At 40.2% G+C, this 6,639-nt stretch overlaps 1 pseudogene; it reads left to right on the top strand.

Moving 5' to 3' along the window:
• Nucleotides 1-3,090: 3,090 nt before the first annotated feature.
• LOC125343026 lies at nt 3,091-4,475 on the top strand (annotated as a pseudogene).
• The last annotated feature ends 2,164 nt before the right edge of the window (nt 4,476-6,639 follow it).

The raw sequence follows: 6,639 nt of genomic DNA on the forward strand, positions 1-6,639 counted from the left end.
GACCACTGGATACCAGTGGGGTGATTATTCCTCTAGGTATCCTGACAGGACAGTTTGGGGGCTTCTGTGGGTATGTAGTAAGGTTGGGTATCTGAGATGCAGTCAGCTACAGAGTAAGTGGAGACTGTGCAGGTGGAGTTCTGGGCCAGGTCATAGAGGAGAGAAAATTGCCTCCACTTGTTTTTCAGGGGAAAGGACACCTTTCCTCTCTTTCAAATTCAGTAGCCTGCTGTCCCTGTTTGGTAGGAATTGGACAGAAATAGAATAAGGACATTCCCTCAGAATGTGTGGTTTAAATTTTTAAGAAAGGATTTTGTAGAGAATGAAATTAAATTAACTCCTAGCAAACCTAAGAAACTTTGTAAGTCAGAAAAGAACTATTTTTATGTAGGATGAACCTCTCAGAGGAGCCACCAGATCCCTCCATAAACTTGAATAAGTCTATAAAATTCTATAAATTTCATAGAATAATTTGGGAGAGGGACCTCCTCCTTCCCTTAGAAATCTGTTTTGGGCAACCCTTCCCCTCATTCTGTTCATAGTCTTTAAGATAAATCTACCTAGGGAATTTGCAAAGTACAATTTGTGTGCTAACTAGAGCCAAACACTCTAGCCAGCATTCTGAAAGTAGTCCAGACAAGGTGATTTAGTTTGTTGAAGAGTGGAGATACTGGGTTTTTTTTTTGTTGTTGTTGCTGTTCACAAATTTTTTTTAGTTGTCATTTTTCTAGTAGTGGGCACCTGGTTACCTACATCTTAAAATTCTAGCTTTAGAAGATGACATCTGTGCCATCTAGTGACCCATCCCTTGGAAAAATGGTTATCAACTATAAAATGATTGTACTTGATCACTGATATTATTTTTGTGTACTGGTTTATCAAGCATAGGGGAAAATATACATTGAAATTCCAGAAAAAAATCCTATCACTATATCCAAGAGTTACCTGGGTCAGGAGGTCAAAAGAAAATAGTATAGCCTTAAACTCAAACTACAAAGGAGGTCTTAAAAATGTGCCTAGGAAATATTACATGAAGAAAAACTGGGGTTATATTTGATTTCATAAATACAAAAATAGAGTGTTTTCTTTGAAATTACTATGTTACTAGAGTTAAAAAAGTTTTATCTTATGCTATTTCAAAATACAAAATGAAGAGAAAGTACCAATAAGTAAGAAATTAGGAAATAAGGAATTGGAAATACAATGGGATAGAATTACCACAGAAGGCTTTAAAAATAAAATTAGGAAGAAAAACATGCTTTTCTTTGGATAGGAAAGGATTTGGAGAGTAAGAGTTGCCTGATATGTTAGTTCTGAAGTAGAAAAGGGAGAAATTAAAACAAACTAAAGAATGTTCAAGAACGTGCAATAGAATATGTCTTGAGTTTTATAAGATAGAGCTTATAGTTTCATAATATCAGTTGGCATACTTTAAAAATTGATCTAAATATATTTCAAAGGTCAAACTTGTCCAATGATGTAAACTAAGTAGAAACAAAGCCATAACACTTAAGTGCCTGTTAAGGTCAAGGTTCTTCAAATGGTCACCTATTAACTGAAAAATGGTAATTGTTGCTGTCTAATATTATTTTTCCACAAGTATGTAAGACACCTTGGATACAAAGCTGGAAGGATAGTTTCTTACTTAATGGTTGCACACTAAGCTGACTTCTCTCTTAGTTCCTCATTGAGATTAGGAAGGTTTAATGACACCTACAACTCTTCTATCAGATTTGATGCTCCAACATATTTACAGTCACACCAGAGTATGACTATTAGCTATATTTTTAACCATTTTTTCTAACTATATTATTAACTATTATTACCCATACCTGGAGGTATGTCCTGCTGGAGAACTATTTCTTTTATTGTTTAAATTGGGATAAAAGGGTCTTATTGGCACCTGACCTGTCAATTACCCCCATTCAACATGTTATTGGACCAAACCAAGACAGCAATAAAGATAAATCAACCAGACATCCTAGGACAAAGCCTATATTGACAATGAGGGAACCGTACAAAGGCAGATATGAAAACTTCTGAGATGAGCAGGTGGTGTGTCAGGTTCTAAATGGAGTAATTTGTGCTTACTCTTTCAATAATCATCACAGTTGAAAAGTCAAATACATATATCTGCCTTGTAACTGGGCAGAAACTTATACCCTAAACTTTCTGTCAGCTGCGATTTCTATAGGATACTGTTAGGTTCAAGAAGAGGTAGGACAAGTATGTTTAAAAAAAAAAAACTTCACGTGGGAATCTCCAGTCAAATCTAGAGCTTCACTCCTTGATTATAATCTGAAGTATTTATAGTGGGTCTATAAAAAGGAAAATTGATGAGTGGACATGGGTGAAGACTTACTAATGGTGGGACAAATGGTGGGAAACACAGTATAGAAGTGGGGTAGATGAGCTGGACTATCTGCTTAAGGTCCTAACTGGGAGTAAATTTTGATCTGGTTCCTTGGCTGCATTAGCTTGTCTGGTCAGTGAGAGAGGGTAAAGCAGGAATGTTTCTTGCTTTACACAGGCTTGCTTTACCCTAAACTTGGATGTCCTCCACAAGTTCTCAATTGACTCCAGAGACACTATGGTTCTTGATTTATACAGGCTTGCGTGGACTGGAAGGATGCCACAGGTTTTAGGCACTGTTGTAGGTGGAACCACCCTCACCAACGCCACACTGGCTCACAGGACCCCGCTCACTATGTAAAGACTGCCACGTGACGACCCTGGAGATCCTCTCACCACATGTTCCTCCTCCATCTTACCTCTGTGGCTGCTTCTGTTCTCCATGACTGCTCCAGCTTGCGGCCACATTGTGACATTACGCAACCCACACTGTGACATCACCACGCCATCACAAGACTCGCCTCACTCTGTGGTCCACAGCCAGGCCCTGCCCCTCCAGCCACCGTTACACCACCATCTTAGCCCTGGTGGCGACCGCAGTGGTGGCGGCTATTGGCGGTGGCTCCAGTCTCTTTCCTTTGAACTCTGTGTTCCACAACAAAGCCAGGGCTCTGCCAGTCCTGCGGCCTCCATTGTCCATAGAAGTGCCTTGGTGTGTGTGCCTTTCTGGTGCTCACCATGGCTCACCAGCAGTCATGTAGTGAGAAGCAGAGGGTGCCTGCCAGTGGCCATGGCGCATCTTCATCGCAGGCCCAGGAGCTCGGTCAGGATGAATCTGCACTGCTGCCCAAGAGGCCAAGGCAGTCGCTGCTGCGCCACGCGTTTATTTATGGCTTGCAGGGCTGAGAGTTGGGCTCGTGGGGTCAAAGCGAACCCATTGGCTTTCAGAGGCAGGTGAGCAAGTTAGCTGTACTGAGGCTGCCTCACCTGCTCAAGGTTCACCACCTGTGCCTGGGAACCATCAACAAGGTGTTCGCTTCTCAGTGGCTAAGTGCTAGGCAGGTGGTATGCGGCACCAAGTGCAAATCGCTGTTAGTGTTGTACGTGCTGTCGGGCCAGATGACGCACATCCCGCTCCTGAAGGACAGGCTCCAGTTCCCAGCACATGCCTATCCCACCAATGGCATCCATGCCATCGAGATGAATCCCACCAAGACGCTGCTGGCCACCAGTGGGAAAACCCCAATAGCCTGGCCATTTACAAGCTGCCTACCTTCGATCCCGTGAGTGTGGGCCACCGCCAAGGCCACAGGGACTGGATCTTCTCCATCGTCTGGGTAAATGACACTGTGGCAGTAAGTGGCTCCCGCGATGGCACTTTGGCAATATGGCACGTGGACTTTGACTCGTCTGGTGTGAATGTTGCCATCGGCGGAAGTGTTGACCTTCCTGTATGTGCTCATATTCGTCCAAGGGGAATGCACGCTATCCCCGCAGGATTTTGCAGCCCCAGTACCTGCAAAGTGTGAGCTATGGCTTTCAGTGGACAGAACCAAGAGCTGAGTGCTGTGTCTCTGGAAGGCTGCTTCCATCTCTGGAAAGTAGGGGACAACCTTTCCAGACTGTTGACCATGAGGCTATCCTACAGCCAAGAAAATGTGTGCATGGCCTACTGCAATGAGCTGTCTATGTATGCAGTGGGCTACCAGTTTCATGTCTCCTTCCTGGATGTGCGCCAAAGTCGGCAGAGAATTCCACCCCTCTGCTCCCGTGATGGTGGCATAGGTGTGCGTTCCTTGAGCATCTATCAGAACCTGGTTACTATGGGCACAGGCCATGGTGCTCTACTCTTCTATGACATTCACACCCGCAAGTTCCTTGAGGACCAGTCCCCACCCAATCCTGAGCTTCCTGTTCACCGTGCAGGGAGGAAGCTGAAACTGATGTCAAGCTCAGGCTGGGTCAACGAAGCTGATCTCTGGGTCGACTTCTTTGGTGATTTGGAGTACTATCCCACCGCAGTGTACACTCACTGCTACAACTGGCCTGAGATGAAGCTCTTTGTAGGTGGAGGACCAGTCCATCCGGACATCCGTGGGAACTATGCTGGCCTCTGGAGCTAAGCATAATTGACTTACTTCTCAAAGTGGAATTGGACCACATTAATCAGTCCTCCTTGAAGCAGAGAGAGAAAGCAGTGGATCCTTACTCAGTAAACTGTTGGATTTAATTTAAAGAAAAGGAGGTGGGTTGTTCTCTGCAAAGAAGTGTCAGAATCCTGTGATTGTATCAAAATCCCCATTTGCTTAAACACATTTAGAGATTCATTTGTGTTCATTTCAACCGTCAAAATTAATCAGAAAATCGTTTTTCAAGTCTGTGCTCAAATTGGTAAAAGAAAGTGCTGGAGGGTAGGAAGGGAGAGAAGAAAGTGTGGGCTCCAGGTGTTCAGGCTTTTAATCTCACCGCTTAGGAAACTGAAATCCAGGAGGGTCTAATTTTGAAGCCAGCCGAGGCAGAAAAGTTTATGACCGGAGTCCAAAGTAATTAATAAAAGGCAGTGTCTTAAATAGTAGAGTACCAGTTAGGTAAGCAAGCACAAGAGATATATATCTTTATACTTTTTTTTTCATTTCTTATCTTAATTCTGTCAAAATATGTCCATGCATTTCAGTTTGTGGTTGTAAGAGCTAGTAAATAATTTTAATACTATCATTTATAGCTCTGATTATACTTATTTGGGTAGACTGGGCAGAAAATATTCTGATTCAAGGTATAGAGTGGATACTTTTCTTTTGCTATTTTCAACACCGTGTATTTTTTTAATTTGTGCATATTTAAAAATGTTCATTTCTGTTCGTAATTTAAGTTACAGGAAAAATATCTGCCTGAAAATTGTATATATATGTATATATATATATATTCTACTCATTCAAAAAGAAACATACCAATTTGTAAATGTCAAATTAGTAACACATTGTTTTGAGTTTTTAACATTCTTAACTAAAGCAGAAAACACATTGTTAGTAAGCAGTGATATAATTTTCCTTGTAATAATATAGATACGTAACATATTTTCACACAAGAACATTTGATAATTTGTAATAAGTAGGTTAGGCTCGAGAAAAGAGCTTTAGAGTATAGATTAATACAAATAGTTGAATATTATCATATATATATGTGTGTCTTTATAAGTGAGAAAACCAAATGGCCCCTTCAGAAAACTTGCCAGGGTGTGTTGGCCTTGGGTAATGTTGTGAAATATTTTCCATACGTTTGGCTCTCTTTCTGCTTTTGGGTCTACATGCTATATGCTGCTCAGTAGCAAGCTTGAACCAAGTAATGCATTGAAAGTTTTTATAATTTTCAAATGTCTAAAATATAGCTTTTGTGAATAGAGATTAGAGATATAAACCTAATATATTATATAAAACATATTATTTTGTTAGTTTTCACTATAGCATGTTATATAAATGTATATATTTATATTTTACAAATGCCTGATAAATTAAAGGCAATAATTATTATTTAATGAATAACTTTTTTCTTTGCAAATAAATTTTCTCTGGAGTGCCAAAGTTCAAATTTTCAAATAAATCTTTGCTGTTAAATAAATCCAAACTAGAACTCTGTATTAATTTTCTTCTTTCTTATATTAGTGTTTAAGTGTTTCAAAAGTCAAATCATTTATTCATTTTTAGTCCCCCAAGCATAAAGCAAGCTCCTAACCTGAAAATGACTATAAAGTACAAAGAGGGTAGAAGTATGGCTCACGTGGTAGCCTAAGTGCCTCCTAGCAAGCATGATCGCCTCTACCCATGATGCTAGGCCTGTCTATACACAAAGAGGTCCGTGTGGAGTTAAGAGAATCCCAACTTCTTGTAACATATGTCACTGTCCAGCAACTACCTAATCATTGCATGAGTATAATATATGATCATTATGAATTTAAAGTAGGTGTTTTTTGATGTTTAGAAGAACGTCACATTCCAGGTTTAACATTTTATCATTTTTCTATTACCAAAAGTGAACATCATAAGATGACTACTTTTGAAGGATCTTAATAATGCTCTTAGTTTAAAAGTTTAAAAATCAAACTGGGTACTGATGGCTCACGATTGTAGCATTACAGGTTTGAAAGACTGAGACTGAAGTAGGAGACAAATTTTAGTTTGAGACAGTTTTAGGAGAAAATAAAATCATGAGATACTTTCTCCATCCATAGATAGGCATAAAGCCATATACCTATCCTGCTACCTATGTGGGAGGCAGAGATATAAAGAGTCA

The sequence above is a fragment of the Perognathus longimembris genome, chromosome 28 (assembly GCF_023159225.1).
Source record: "Perognathus longimembris pacificus isolate PPM17 chromosome 28, ASM2315922v1, whole genome shotgun sequence".
NCBI classification, from domain to species: Eukaryota; Metazoa; Chordata; class Mammalia; order Rodentia; family Heteromyidae; genus Perognathus; species Perognathus longimembris.